Raw genomic sequence first — 16,009 nt, 5'->3', positions numbered from 1 at the left:
CTGTCATATAATTATCATATCTATAATGTCCTGAAGAGCAGCCTCCAGTCAGTGACATCAACAGTTTACACAGCAGTTGAACTAAGAATAACCTTGGAGAACTGACCCATGTCAACCTCTTATGAGTGTAAACTGTAGTTCACAACAGTTTCTGTTTTTTCATGATCACAGAAGGGCCTCAGTTGGATAAAAGAAGAATTGTGTTCAAAAAATACAAAACTATTCTGCTGAATGTTCACTTTACTGTATCTCAGAAGATGAGAGGAAACAAAACTGAAAGAGTAATACTTAACAAAGTATTTTTGCTCCCTTATAAAAAGAAGGACAGGACAACATCAAAAACAGCTTCCCTAGAAGAATGCAGGGAAGATACATGATAAGTGGCATCAGCTTGGAAGAGGGATCAAAACTCTTTCTTTGATTGCTTTTACTAATGACATCTGTTTAAGCAAATCCAATTCAGAGCAGTTTCAGGAATCCCAAACTTGTTCTCTTTCTGAGCACTATTTGGAGGGCATGATCTGCCTGACATCAGTGTCTGTCTAGCAGTGGACATCTGTGGTCACTATGCAGGTGCTCGATTCACATCCTGTTTCCTTTTCCTCCCTCCCCATTTCTGCAGTTCCATTTATAGGTGAGTTCCCCAAAGAAGAGCTGAGGAACATAGGGGATGACTCTTCCGTACTCACAGTCCTTTGGAGATAAATACACAGAGATAGCAGAAAGAGTCAGAATTTCCTTTAATAAACCAGCGCAATATCAGACAGGAAGGGCCAGGAAGTGCTCCAAGAGCTAGAGCATTACACAGACGGGCTGGGAGGGCTGGGAATGTTCAGCCTGGAGAAGAGGAGGCTCTGGAGAGCCCTTAGAGCCTTTTCCAGTGCCTAAAGGCGCCCCAAGAGAGCTGGAGAGGGACTTGAAGAGCCTGGAGTGAAAGGACAAGGAGGAATGGCTTCTCGCTGCCAGAGGGTGGGTTTAGATGGGATATTGGGAAGAAATCCTTCCCTGTGAAGGTGCTGAGGCCCTGGCACAGGTTGCCCAGAGAAGCTGTGGCTGCCCCTGGATCCCTGGCAGTGTCCAAGGCCAGGCTGGACAGAGCTTGAAGCAACCTGGGATAGTGAAAGGTGTCTCTGGCCATGGCAGGGGGTTGGAACGGGATAATCTTTAAGGTCCCTTCCCACCCAATCCCTTCTGTGATTCCATGATTCCAGCGTCTCTACACACATGGAGAGCCAAAGCGCAGTGCAGCATCTTTGCCACCTGATCCTTAAGGTCACTTTGCTGGGCTGATGTTGGGAAACAAGACCTATGGATGGACTGATGAAGTCAGTCAATATTTTTGCCTCCTGCGTGGAAAACACCTGCGATTCCTTTCCTTGCAGAGCTGCTGGGGGTTAAACAGCAGACAGTGCTTATGGGAATAACCCCTCAGCTGATCTTTGTCTTCCCTTGGTGGTTATTAACAGTGGCAGGGAGTTGTCTCCAGGATGCCCAAACGTCCCAGTGTCACTGTACGTGTCCGTGTGCGTTCATGAGGTTCCGAGGCGGGAGCCAAAGCTCCGGGCGTGCGGATCCATCACCTATTTCCATGTGGAGTGATGTTCTGTTTGAAGGCATCCCCGACCTGTGTCTGCTCAGCCGTCTGGCCACGCTTGAGTGAGGAGTTCCAGTAAGGATATCCATTGGCTGAGGAGAGCTGGAAAGGCAGACATGGAGTCAGTGTTACCAGGAAAGGGGAAAGCTGATCGGAGAAAAGGAGAGGGATAGTGGTAGATGAGTCATGGTCTGGCAGATTTTGGTCAAGGTGTTCTCCAGGGAAGCCTGTGTCCCTGGAGCTCAGTTACGCTGTAGGGTGCTGTTGCCTTGGATTGGGAGAGGCTCATTATTGCTGCCCTTTTCCAGCCTCATTTGCTTTCTGTATTTAACTGGGGCAACCAGATCCAACTGAGTTTTGAGCCAACTACTTGTTGCATGCCACCACTACCCCTGCAGCTCCATTTCTCCGGAAAAGGGGGAGGGAGAGTGAAGAGACAGGGACACAGGACTAACCTTCCTCTTGCAAGTGTCCAATGTCTATTTCCCAGGGAGCTCCACGGAAGATTTCTGTGGGTGGTTCCCAGCCGTTGTGGAATTTGGGGATGTAGGTGGGGATGTTCGTGTCTCGGGGCCACTCGGCTCTAGGACAGAAAGTGGGAATATGAGGTGACATTCACGAAGAATGTGTCTTTCAGGGCATCCCCTGAAAGAAGAAGCAGGAGCATCAGGGAATCCAAGCATCCCGTCTGCGTGGGGAGCCTGGGGAGATGGCAGCTCTGTCCTTACCTGGATCTGGTCCATGTCTCCCCCAGGGAATCCCAGAGGTTTATCTCTTTGGGTGTCAGGTGTCCTCTCAGGAAATCGGTGGTGTCTTTAGAAAGCAGTGGGCTGAGGACAGACGGGGCCAGCTCGGGGCCACTGCAGCTGTTGATGATCTGGGTCACACACAAACCACACAAAGAGGAGAGAACTTGCAGGAAACGGTCAAAATGTCAAACCAGGGACACACAGATGAGCAGGAAGCGAAGACAAAGCTGATCCTTGGATCAGCTCAGTCACTGCAAGAAACATCAACCTAAGTCTTTGAAGGAGACTGGACAGTTCAAGGGAACATGAGATTTTTTTGGATTGGAGTCAAAGGAAGAGCTGATCTACAAATGAGCTGTTGTTACAGACGAGTGAAGTGTCAGAAGCTGACACTTCAAAAAATGGAAAGTATCTTGCTATTCCTTTGTGGCTCCTTTTCCAAGTTGGGATTTCTGCTTCCAAGCATTTTCAGTGCAAATACCGAGCCGTATTTGCCTGAAGGTGAGACCAGACAGATTCCCAGTGGGGATTCCAGCTGGCTGCCCCTTTTGTTCACAGTAATGCCTTATTGACCCGGTGGAAGGATTCATATTTGCTGGGATTCCTGTATTTACTTCAAGCTTCAAACCGGATCAGAGGCCAGGAACAACCGGCATCGCTTCTGGAAGTTCCTGAGAAAGCTGTGGCCAGGTATGAGCAGTTTTCCAACCCTGTTGCACAATCTATCTACTTGTAAGTGTGAACTAGAAATAAAAGGAGTTCCCAGTGAGACCTGGGAATAAGATTTACCAGTTCCAGCGGCCTGAAGAGGAAATGCACCAACTCTGAAGCACGGGGGTTTTGGATGTGCTTCCTTAGTTTGGCCTGAAAAGAGAACGTAAACACAGTTTAACCCTAACCTGAGTGTGCCTTCTCTTTTCTGTCACATGGGGCAAGTGTTGTGGACTGATGAGAACAGTAAGGGATGGAGGAGTAGGAATCATTCATTTTTATTTTGTGTCCATTTCTAATTCCCAATGAATTTCAGGAGGGGGGGAATACCCTCTCTGTTAAATCAGTGCCTTTAAAGCTAATTTGAACAGACACAGAAGACCTTGGCTTATTTTGAAAGTCCTAGTGAGGAAGGGCCAGGATTGCTGGTGCTTCTGCCTCTTGCAGGGTTGAGAATCCCACTAGTTCCATGGATGAAAACAACAGGATAGGTGTTCTGAGGGTCCCCTGGCAAACTGCTGACAAGGGAAAGTCTCCACCAAGGTCTTGCCTGGGGCACCCGGAGCTGCCCTGGCCACTGAAAGGCTCCAAATCCAGTGGTATTTGAGGTGAGCTGTGGCAGAATGGAGGAGCAAACACTTGAGATTGATTTACTGCAAGAACTGGGTTTCAGTAACAGCAATCAGCTGAGCTGTAGTGAGAAACCTCTCCAGTTTGTGCTCCCATTCAGCTCCTTCTCCTGTCCTGGACTCCTGGCACTGTTGCCATGGGAGACAGGCTCCCCGCTCCTACCGAAATGCAAAGCATTTGAAATGCCGGAGATGAAACATTAATGTGGAGTGGGAAGTGCGAAACAACTGCTGGCAGCAGGGTGACCCAATGAACGGGCACTTCCCAGGGACTCGACAGCCCCATGGTGAGGAACGTGGCAGGACCCCACCACAGTGTCCCAGCTCTGCTGCGTGCTCCACCCTGGGCTCTTGCCAGGAGATCAGCTGCTCCTTCTGATCCTGAGCAGGCACAAATTAGCCATATTTGCTTCTCAAAGAAAAGGCTGGAGCTTGGTATCCTGCTTTAAGGTTGTTTACAGTCTCTTGGTTTTCCTTATTAATAACTGCCCAGGAAGGAGCTTGTAGGATGTGTTCGCTGGACAAGTTTGGTCACAACTGACAGAATTCCTGCTGCAGTGGTGAGGCAGGGACTGAGCCTGGTTCATTGTCCCCAGAGCTCGGGTAGTACAGGACAGTCAGGCCAGTAAAGCCCCTGCTCAGGGCTGGGAACGAGATCCTGGCCAGCTTTCCCTCTCTGCCCCTCTCTGCAGTCCTGCTGGCCTATGTCATGCCCTGGGGCCACTCTGCCGTTGCTCAAATGGCCAAAATCCACTCATCCAGGAGTGGGAAAGGGAGGGAGGGCACAGGAATTCATCTTAGGTGGTGAGGCCTGGAAATTTTCAAGGCAACAAATTGATCTTTGGATAATTACAGCAGAGCAGAGAACACGGTGCCATGGGCTCTGGCAGGGCTGTGCTCAGCTCTTTGTTCTCTCCCAGGTCCAAAAGTGTGACCAGTTCCAGCAGCAGCAGCAGCAGTGACAGCTCAGCCAGCGACTCCTCTGACAGCCAGGACTCCTCTACCTCCTCCGAGGACAGTGACAGTGAGGACAGCTTCTCCTCCTCCTCCTCCCCCTCCTCCTCCTCCTCCAGCAGCTCTTCCTCCTCCTCCGACTTCGACTCGGATCCGAGCTCCTCCAGCAGCAGCAGCAGCAGCAGCAGCTCTGAGGATGAGCCCCCAAAGAAGAAGAAGAAGAAATAGCTGGGGAGCTGCAGGACTGGTGTGGAGTGGGGGACAAGCCCCTCCCAGGGGCTGGAGCACACGGCTGCCAAACATTCAATGGTCAACATTTCTACTGCTCACACTTTCCAAGTGTTTTGCCTAGTTGTTCCTAGGACATGGAAGGTATTAAATGGCTTCCTGAGACGTACTGAGAGAGTATTTTTGTGCTTTATCCTTTTATGGAAGATTTTACTTTTTTAGTTCCAAGAAAAATTAAAAAAAAATCTATCATCAGATTCGTTTCCATGAGCTGAAGTCCAGTAACCTGGATGCTTACATGCTGGAAAGCAAAAGCTTTTTATTGCAGGTTATGTTGTGCATCGTGTGCTGTTCCTCTGTTAATGACAGCTTCACTTCCATTGAGAAAATCCTCTCCAACTGTTAAAAGCATAAGTTTTTCAGCGCTGCTGTGGAGCTGTGGCATTGTTGAAGCTGAATGCACAACGTGTCCCACACAGAGCCTCCCATCTCATCAGCTGGTGCCAAATGGATTCTGTGCTGCTGAGCTTGTGTTCCAATGGCTTTTCCTGATGCTTCCAGGTCCAGTCTTAAGTGCACCATCCAGCTGAGCTGTGTTGGTTTGTTACTGATCAGTGGAGTGCTTGTCCTGCCCGCAGGCTCTGGGCTTTTCACTCCCCTGTGGCCTTGGCTCGTGCGTTGGAAGTGTTTGCTGAGACACAGAGTGTTGGTGGTGGGAAGCAGCAGCTCAGTGACTTGGGGCTGCTGCTGCTTTAGGAGTTTCATCTTTGTGCCTTTTTTTTGTCAATTCGGTGTGCCCCAGTGAGACAAGGGCTGCAGTGGGTGTTCTGCAGAGCTCCAGCTCAATATTGCCACGCAGCAAAAGCAGAGAAATAATAACAGCCACAACTGGGCACTGTTCTCACTGGATGCTCAGTAAAAAAGAGACTCCTTGAAATAAAGGGCTCAAAGGAAAGTGTTTCCCTTTGCATGTGTGAAATGCAGGATTGCCGAGTGACAGTCTGCAGAAATTCAGTCATTCTTTGTTTGTGGGAACTGCCCTGGAGAAGGAAGTGAATGCAAAAGCCCCACAAGCCCTACAAAAGCAGATGCAGACAGGCTGCAGAGCAGGGATTGCTGGATGCAGAGTGGGAATTCGTTGTTCTTCTGGTGCATTGAAGCAGTTGCCATTAGGATTTTATTTGGTGATGCAGTCTCCTGAATTTCTTCTTGTCGGAGTGCCCTTTGTGGGGAGGGGGCATCACTTGTGGAAGAATTCTCAAGTATCTTGGTTTAGGTAGAATACAGTAACTAAAGTATTTTTAATAATTTTTATGGAAAAAGTAGTGCGTAGACTTCCTTTGGAATAAACTGTACTTCTTTAAATGTTTGTGCGTGTGTGTCTGTGTGCACTCCTGTGTTTTACAGAACACGCTGCAGACTGTAAATAAAACTACCAGAAAGGTGTTGAAGTCTTGTGGACTGAATGTACCATTTAATGGGAAAGGGAATAAATTATTAAGCAGCAGTTGCTAAGTGGATGCTTCCTGCAAATATCTGAAATCTTTGTGGTGTTTGTGTGCAGGTTTCAGCTGGAGTTGCCCTGGCATTGCCTCCCAGAGGGGCAGGATTGCTCCCCAGGAAGTTCTCCAGCCAGAAGTCCCTCTGGATCCAGATTATTTTTAAAAAAAGTTTAGTTTGTCTTGGCTTTTTCTTTTTTTCCTGCCCTTTCTGGTTTGTCTCTCCCTGTTCTTCTATTACAGAGGAGCCCCTCCCCAGCCTGGCCAGAGCCGCAGCCTCCTTCATGTGCCGCTGCCTCACTCGCTGCTGCTGGTGCTGGCTCAGGAATGTGCTCAAAGCCCGGCTAAGCAGGAATTGTTCCGGGCCTGCTCTGTTGAATCGCTGCCGCCGCGAGCAAAGCTGCCCCTGCTCCTTGAGGGGAGCGCTCGCTGCAGCCCGGCAGGAAAAGAGCCCAGGAAAAGCCGCGCCCTTTGCAGGAGAAGCGCTGGGAGCAGAGGGGAGAGCGGGAAAAGGCAGCGAGAGCAGCTGGGCGGGCGGGGCGGCATCAGCGCTGATCCCTCCGCGGGCAGGAGCGCATCACAAATAGTCCCTCCGGCGGATCACTCCGCGGGCGGGCGCCATCACCGCTAATACAAGTATTTATAAATTCAAAAGAACTCATTAACACAGAAGAAAGCAAGTATGCTTCATGCTGGGTGGGAAACATAGGGTCTAAGGGATAAGAATTTTAAAGTTGTTGATTTTATTTATTTTTTTTTTTATTTTATTTTATGAGAGAACTACATATCCCATGGCACCCACAGAGTTCAGGACGGGTAGAGAGGATGAAACAAACTTTAAAGAGAACCTTAACTGAATTAATAATTGAAACTCAAATGTCATGGGGTATGTAGTTCTCTTATGAAATTAAAAAAAATTAATATAAAATAAACAACTTTAAATTTTTATTTTATTATTATTCCATGTTCTTCTCCCCCTCCTGGATGAGGAATAGGGGTCGGTATTTGCGGCTGTGCACTGTAAGGAAATAAACGAGGAGTGGCTGAACCTGCCATCGCAGGTGGCTGTGATCTGGCCACTGGAGGAGAGGGTGCAGTGGATCTGGGTAGGGTACTGCCAGCATGCGGGATGGGTGAGGGGTGGGGACCCAGTGCTGCAACCTCTGGAGGCAGATAATCTGCACGTTCTCTGAGTCGGAAATAAAGGTGACGAACAAAGTCATCCGAACGCTGAAAGCGACGGTGGAAAAATGAGGGATCAGATGCCTGTTGTGGATTTCGAAGCTGTGAAGAAGGCATATGAGAAGTTGGAGTTGTATTGGTTGTTGTAAAAAAAGGAGATGAAGCTTGGGAAGATAGAGGAATGCTTTCTGAAGCTGTGCTGGTCACTATATCCTTCTCACTGAAGTGTTGAGCAGGCATTTGAGGATGAAAAAGTCCCATAAAATCAGCTGAATGTCCCTGAGAAGTTCGAGAAGAATGTGCATGAAATGGAATGTCTCGATGCGAGACGTCACTATTAATAACACGTGCTTGGTCCTGTTGTGATGGAAGAGGTGTCCACGTATAGTTGAGAAAGTCCTCTTTCTGTTCTGGAGATAAAATCGTATTTGTTTCGCTGAAATGGCACGGGAAACATGGTTCAGCATCGTGTGATTGTTGTGATAATCCTCTGAGTGGTGTTATCAGAGTGATGATAGGGGGTACATGCCGTGGTGACACGGCAGCTGTTGAAATGTCTCTGCTGTGTGTCCACGGCTGTGGCTGCGGTGCAGACGGGGGCTGTGTGGACACAGAGCTGGTAGGAGGTGTAGCTGCCGAAAGCTCCTAGGATGGAACTGCAGTAGCCGAACGAATTGCACTGCTGGCTGGAGGTGCTGTGCTTATCGGTCGTATCGGCGTGGCAGCTGAAGCGTCCGTGTGTGGCTGGAGGTGCCGGGCAGCGGGGCCGTGGCTGGGCTGGAAGCGGGGCCGGGGCTGAACTGGACGCGGGAGCGGGGCTGGGCTGGCAGCGGGGCCGGGGCTGGGCTGGAAGCGGGAGCGGGGCTGGGCTGGAAGCGGAGGCGGGGCTGGAAGCGGGAGCGGGGCGGGGCTGGAAGCGGGGCCGGGGCTGGGCTGGCAGCGGGGCCGGGGCTGGGCTGGAAGCGGGGGCGGGGCTGGCAGCGGGGCCGGGGCTGGGCTGGAAGCGGGGCCGGGGCTGGGCTGGCAGCGGGGCCGGGGCTGGGCTGGCAGCGGGGCCGGGGCTGACGTCCCGGGCAGGGCCGGGGCCGGGCCAGGAGCGGCTCGAGCCGCGAGCGGCGTTGCCGGGGTAACCGGCACTGAGGAGGGGCGGCCGATGCCGCGCCGCGCAGGCGTGGAAGCGAGGGCTCCCGAAGGCGGAAGTAAGGCCGGGATGGAAGCGGCGGGAGTGATGACGTCAGCAGCAGGCGCCGCCGTTCAAACGCGGAAGCGGCCGCGAACCCGGGCCGCGTGGGGATAGCGGGAGGGCCCGATGGAAGCTCCGGGACCGCCCCTGGCCGCGCGCATGGCTCATCTGATGGGAGGACCCCAGGCTCGGGAGGTAGGGACCTGCCTCTGCCTTGCGCCGTAACACATGGATCGGGCGAGATGGAAACCGAGAAATATTCTCGGCACTCTCGGTTCCTACACTCAGGTGTATTCCTAGTTCCTGACATTCCTTTAAAACTACCGAATTCTTCTCTCAGGTCCCTGGCAAATGGGGCTTTGCAGCCTGGGGGAGTTCTTGCAAAACGGGGTCTAGTGAAGCGCTCTGCAGGAGTGGTTGTGCACCTGAGCGGTCATTAATTGTCTCCTCTAATGAGGGAAACGTGATTAAACTCCCGGTGCTGTGCTGCTGTTGTGTGTCGGCCTCGAGGTGTGAGACAGTCCCTGTGTCACACTGGAGTTGCTTAGTGGCTGGACTGGGACTGGGACAGGTCTTGTTGGTCAGGAACAAAAGGGAAAATTTATCTTTTGGCTTGCTTAATATCTTGGCTTTATTAATGTATCAATGTCAATTGTTGTCATTTGCTGCCTCCTGCACAGTGTGTTTGCAGCTCTGTGTGAGAGCATACTCTCCCCTGTTGGGGAGTGAGACAATCCTGGAATATCCTGAGCTGGAAGGGACCCACAGGGATCACCCAGTCCCACCCCCGTCCCTGCCCAGACCCCCCAACAGCCCCAGCCTGGGCATCCCTGGCAGCGCTGTCCAAACGCTCCTGGAGCTCTGGCAGCCTCGGGGCCGTGCCCATTCCCTGGGGAGCCTGGGCAGTGCCCAGCAGCCTCTGGGGGAAGAGCCTTTCCCTGATCTCAGCCTGAGCCTGCCCTGGCCCAGCTCCAGCTGCTCCCTGGGTCCTGTCTGTGTCCCAGGGAGCGGAGATCAGAGCTGTAGCCCCCGATGTGTTCTGACCTCACACTTCTCTACCAGAACAAACCCAGTGCCCTCAGCAGCTCTTTCATGGTCCTTCCACACCCTTCCCCATCCCCATGTCCCTTCTTTGGATGCTGTCAGCTTTGTATCTTTTGTATACTGTGGCGCCCAAAAGTGCCCCCAGGACTCCAGTACAGTTTAACAGCAATGAAAGAAAACAGTAGGTTTCAACTTTGATCTCAAAAGCTGTCTCAGGCCCCTGATACTGCCTCGAAATGTCTTTGCAGTTCTTGCTTTATGACTTGTGTCAAACACGGAGAGAGTGAGACTGAGCCCCTGGGGTCAGGTTCTGTGTGAGAAGCCACACAGCAAGCCAGAAATCTTTGCTCCAGATCACCAGAAATTTACAGTATTGAGGGCGGAAATACTGAGAGTTGAGTCTTGGGAGCTGAGCCAGGAAAGCAGCACCTCTGCCATGGGCAGATTTGGCACGTGGAGAGAGCTCGAGCAGCTTGCAAGAGGTCCCAGCAATGTGTGTGTGGAGCTGGGAGGAGCATGAGTTGCAGTGTCGTGTTTGGAGTCCCCCTGGGTGAGGATGTAGGAATAGACTGGAGTTTTTGGTGACTGAGGTTTCTTTTCTGTGGCAATAATTGTTCTTGGCCACATCATTTTGGTTTGTTACTCGCCTGTGGTTTGTTCTACAGGCCTGTTTCCTTTCTCTCCTACTATGGTGTCTCAGTTATCTTCAGCAGAGGCTCAGCAATAACTAAACTTGAGCTTAGATACTTAAACTTCAGTTCAGAGTAGATACATGGAAGAAATCCTTCCGTGTGAGGGTGGGCAGGCCCTGGCACAGGGTGCCCAGAGCAGCTGTGGCTGCCCCTGGATCCCTGGCAGTGTCCAAGGCCAGGCTGGACACTGGGGCTTGGAGCAGCCTGGGACAGTGGAAGGTGTCCCTGCCCTTGGCAGGGGTGGCACTGGATGGGCTTTAAGGTCCCTTCCCACCAAGGCCTCGTCTTCCTTTGCCTTCAGTGTCTGCCTCAGAGTTTGTACCCAAACCAAAGTGAGGTTGGTGTCGCCTTCTCTAAACTGGGAGAACAGATCACTCCAAGCTGTGGGGAGATGGAGAGGCTGTAGGATGGAGAGGGTGCAGCCCTGCAGACGCCGAGCTGTGGGGTTGCTGCTTTCAACAGCCTCGTTGTTGCTGCGGACACAGCTCAAGGTGGGTCTGAGAGAGACAAACTCTGCTTTTGGGGGTTTGTGTTGATGAGGAGGGGAGGGGAGGTCGCTGCTCTGCTTCTTGTAACTGCTGTGGCAGAGCCAGGAGCCCAAGGCAGGACAAGGGCAAAGCAAACCTCTCCGAGCTCTTGGGTTCTCTTCATTCCCAGATATTCTGATTCCTGCCCAAGTCCAAGTTCTTTGTGCTGTGCAGGATGCAAGTTTAATCAGGTTTTAGTGCTGGTTTAGCTGAGTGTTTCTAGGGCTTGAGGATGAAGCCAAATGCTCTGCACTGAAAAAGTGATGGATGTTCAGCACGAGATTCTCTTCAGGAACTGGCACGAAAAGTGGTTGCCGAAGCTGAGGGAGGAGCAATTCACAGCTTGGCTGGAAGAGGGAGAAGTGCTCACTGCTGGTCTGTCACTTCATCCTCATGAGTGAGTGTGGGAGCTCCCGAGATCGGCCAGGCTGCAATTTCAGATAGTTTAGATGGGCTGGCCTTGAAAAAATCATATTTTGGTGCCTGGAGCAAAAGCTGAAGGTGGCAGGAAGTGGCAGCAGTGGCAGGGAACTGAAGTGACACCACCCTGAGCTCAGAACTAATTTTGGTTGTGACCTTGAGCAGTCCCTGGGCCACACCAGAGCTTTTTGTGTCACCTGCTTTGGGAGGTTCTTCCTTGCCCGTGGAGAAGTTGGGTCTGGCACAGGTCTGCTGTGGAGCACCTGTGCCACCACCTTTAAAGAGCCACCCTGGAGGTGTCAGTGAGCCCCTCAGTGCCTGCCCAGCCTAGAGCAGGGCTGGGAGGGCAGGGGGCTCAGGGAGTGCTCATTCCTGGTGGTGTTGGAGCTCTGAGCCCAGCCCTGAGCTGGGTTTGTGGCTCTGAGGGCATGGGGAGTGTCCGGAGCAGGCCTGGCCTGGGCAGAGTAGGAACTCCTGGAGTAACTCCTGAGTAAGCCACACCTTCCACGCGAGAGGGAGGCACTCCCAGAGTCAGGCGCTGTCTCCTCAGAGGTGCTTTGGGGTTTAATTCTGTTCTCACAGTGACTCCTCTCACCTGGGAACCCCGTGGTTACCTCCAGAGGGTCTGAGGCCTTAGGGATGTAAATATGGACAGGAGGGGTTGGAATCTGCCTATCAGGGAATCTTCCCCTTGCCCAGAGGAGAGTGTGCAGAACTCTTCTGTGTGATGATAATGTTTTCATACTTTAGGTGTGAAAATAAAAAATGGGAGAAATCTCGTTTTTCTGGCAGCACGCAAAGAACTTTCTTCTGTGTCACCGCTAAAACTCTGTGAGGGGATGAATACCTGGGAATCTGAAAGAGACATAGCTGGAAAGCATCAATATGAATGGATTTTTCTGCTTCTTTTTGCACTTGAAAGAAAGGTGAAAGTTACAGGCTGAGTCAAGCTTTTACCCTTTATTTCAATCAATTCAGTTATTGCTAAATATGGCTACACACAGGTAGCCCAGGTGACAGAGCTGCTCCAGCTGCTCCTTGGCCCCAGTGTCCCACGCGGGATGCTTGAGTTATCCACTGAGAGCCCCCTTGAGACTGGAGCACAGGTAAATCTGCCTGTCTGAAGGGCAGGATTGTGTCCTAAGTCCCTCCTCATTCCTTCCTTTCCTCAGGCCCCACCATTGTGGCTTGGGTGGCAGTGGCACATTGGAAAGGCCTGGGGGTGCCAGCTGGGGTGAGAGCTCGGGGTGCCAGCCCAGGCTCCACCAGCACTTGGCCCACACTGGGGCACAAATTGAGAGATGAACTCTTGGAAGCTTGTCCTGAGGAGGATGAGTGGTACCTGCTGGCGAAATTCGGTGCTTTTGCAGAGCTGTGATAAACCCCAAAGTCTTAGACTGCCAACCTACAGCCTCTGCACCGTCACATTCCCCAGTTGCATTTTGTATTGGAATTTTACCTGCTCCCACCTGCGTCCTCCTGCTGGCAGTGCCAGCAGCCCACGTGCTGCCTCTCCTGAGAGCAAGTTCCTGCCTGTTTCCTCTCCCAGCCCCAGCTCTTGCTTCCCTCTGGCAGAGGCAGCTTTAGGTGCAATATCCTGATGTTTCTGCAAGTGGGTTTTGGAATAAACCTACACACGGGATGTTCATGGGTTGCTGCTATGGATTCTGTGAAAGGTGATCAGGAAAAGCAAGTTCAGAGTTACTCAGGGGATTCTCTGATTCCTGCCCATCTCACGGAGCTGCTCAGGGTGAAACTACTACTCCCATGCTTTTTATTTTGCTCCTCTTAGTGCTGGTTTTTCCCCAGGTAAGTCAGTGCTGGAGCAGCCCTTGTGGGTTTATCTGTGATGAGCAGTGGTTGTGTCTGCACACGGAGATAGCAGATTCCAGCTGTAGTGTGCAAACGTCGGTGCTTTGTGCCTTAGTGCACAGCCACATTTGTCAGCTGACAGGGCTGATGCGATGAGAAAACCTCGCACTCTCCAATAACCTGAGCACAGGCACTTCCTGCGTTGTTACATTTAACCAAAGCTCTGATAAAAAATACTACATTATTCTAATGGAGACCAGATTCCGCATGATCATAGTTTACGTTTTTGGATAGTCTTTGATTGACTCTGGTGGGAAGGGAGGTGAATCAGTATCTTGTACTTTAGGGAAAGATCTAGGGGAGAATTGAATTGTACTTCCTTGGAATTCACATCACCCGCCCTTAGTCGGAGATGTTGATCTTGAGAACAACAAGCAGAGAACAGCCCAGGAAGGGCTGAACGTGACAAAACAGTGCAGAGCATACAGAAATCCTCTTTGCTGTGTTCATCATTCTGTCTTCATCTTGGATTGTTTCCACCCTTCTCCTCCACCTGGAAGTCACAAGCATCCTGCAGTGGCAGGTACTCTGGGTTCTTCTGCCAGGAGTAGTCTAAGAACAGCTTTTGCTGGGAGCAGCTCTGACCTTGCTGAAATCACTGCTGAAACCTCCCCTGACTCTTGCAGTGCCAGAATTTCAGGGTGCCAGTGGTGAGGCAGGGACTGAGCCTGGTTCATTGTCCCCAGAGCTCAGGTAGTACAGGACAGTCAGGCCAGTAAAGCCCCTGCTCAGGGCTGGGAACGAGATCCTGGCCGGCTTTCCCTCTCTGCCCCTCTCTGCAGTCCTGCTGGGCTATGTCATGCTACTATGTTACAGCATTGTTCCATGTCTTTTTTTTTTTTTTGGAAGTAATGCCGGATATTGGCAGTCAGGGGCGATGGAGCGAGGTGAGCAGTGACCGGTGGACAGAATGAGTTGTTACGGCCTCGGTCTCAATTTTTGGAGCAGCTCTAAGCATCCGTTGTTGTTTGTGTGTTTTAGGTGGTCCACTTGCAGGATGTCCTGGCCCTGGATGCTGGAGCGTGCAAGCCTAAGGTATAGGTGTGGTGTACTTCAGTCGGAGCAGGGAGGCTGTGGTTTCACAGTCTCTCAGCATGTTTTGTGTGTTTTTGCTTTGCTTCTCTGCAGGTGCTGCTGCTGCCCTGGGCGTGCCAAGGGCCAGAGGCGAGCAGGTGAGTTGGCATTTAGGTGGGGTGGCTGATAGGCCAGCGGTCTATGGCAGCGTGCTGAGCGTGTCCCTTTTCATTGTGCAGGTTTGTCCTGGCCACCTCCAGAGTCAGATCAGGATTTGAGGTGAGCCGGGGCAGTGGTGTGGAGTAGCCCGGGGATGCTCTTCTGGAGGGCAACAGTGACGTTTTCTGTTTTGTTGTCTTAGGTACCGTGAGCAGGTGTGGAGCTGAAGTTTGGAGAGAGCAGGTAAGCGCTGAGCCTCGGCAGTTTCGAGGGAGGGGGCCTTGCGGAAGGGGTCTCTTTTGGCGTGTGTTGTCAGAGGCTGAATTTTCTCCTTGTTCTCCATCTTTCGCAGCTGCCAAAGCGGACCGTGGGGAACGTGTTGACATCCGAGGTGCTGATGCATTTTTTCTGCCAAGGATGGATTTTGTCCGTTTGTCTTCAGAAAGCTAAGTGTTGGGAGCGGTGGTTGGGAGAAGGGAAAGACCTTTGGAGTTCCAGGAGGCAATTGGAAGTTAGCTTAGAGGAGAGGGCTGTTGTGGGAGGGCCCCTTGGAAGTAAAGGGAGAGGGTTTCTCCTCAGCATCGCCCGAGCCTTTGCTGGGCAGGGCAGTTCCCACCCATCTTTGTCATCGGCCTTTGAGTCTCGCCGTCATCGTGGATCTTTTTGCCCGAGGAGCTCGCCTTCGGGTCTGGCACGATCGCCACGGTCTCCATTTCACCTACTCGCTGGCGTAGCCACCCGCGGGCATCTTGGCCACTTGCTGGATGGTCAAAGGTAAGGGATCAAAGCTCGGGTTGTCAAGGAATGGGTCAAGGGGTCAAAGGTCAGGGGATAAAAGGTCAAGGCTCGGGCTCAGGATTAGAGGTTCCAGCATGATTTTCCGTGGTGGTTCCCAGTGTGGGGACACGGGGTGTGGGGTCAGTGGCGCCGGGGGCGGGCAGGAGCCCCGTGGGCAGTGGCCGGCAGCGGCGGGGACGCCTCCGTACGGTCGCGCCCCTCCAGTGCCAGCAGAAGCCCCCCTGCGCCGTGCGGTGCCCGGCCCCACTCCTTGCCCTCCCCGCCGCTGCCTTCCCGCACTCCCACCGCACCCCCTGCTCCCCTCCAGCCCAGGGAAATGCAGGAAAACACAAAATCATTGAGGTGGAACAGTCACCAGAGCTGCCCGAGCCATCCCCCCGCCTGAAGGCGGCAGCTGCCCAGAGCCAGGGGCACCCAGCAGGATGCAGCTCCCCTTTCCCAGGAGCTGGAGGCAGGGTTTCCCAGGCAGGGGGAGCAGGGAGAATTTCAGCTCCCAGCAGCTCTCTGTGAGTGCTGGATGGACTCTGGGCTGAGCCAGGTGGGAGGTGTGGGTGGTGTTCATGTCCCCAGGAGCTGCTCAAATCCACCTTAAACTCCTGGAATGGTCTGTGCTGGCAAGAACCTTACAGACCATCCTGTTCAGCCCCTTGCCATGGTCAGGGACACCTTCCTGGGGTGTCTGTGCCAGAGTGGTGGAATGGGCAGGACTTTCTCCCTGAGCCCAGTCCCGGGCAAGATTGGGGTTCCCATGGGA

General features: G+C 52.4%; 1 pseudogene across 1 annotated transcript in view; it reads right to left on the bottom strand.

The window, feature by feature from the left end:
• LOC309572691 (epidermal growth factor receptor kinase substrate 8-like protein 2) overlaps positions 1-13,493 on the bottom strand; it is a 123,349-nt pseudogene extending 109,856 nt beyond the window's left edge. Inside the window, exon 1 of the transcript in view lies at positions 13,482-13,493. The product of the transcript in view is annotated as an epidermal growth factor receptor kinase substrate 8-like protein 2 (transcript). The remainder of the gene's footprint in view (positions 1-13,481) is intronic.
• Between the last annotated feature and the right edge of the window lie 2,516 nt (positions 13,494-16,009).

Source organism: Coloeus monedula, assembly GCF_965178545.1.
Source record: "Coloeus monedula genome assembly, chromosome: 4".
Lineage (NCBI taxonomy): Eukaryota > Metazoa > Chordata > Aves > Passeriformes > Corvidae > Coloeus > Coloeus monedula.
Note: the sequence above shows the minus strand (reverse complement) of the source record. Positions and strands in the feature narration are given on the sequence as shown.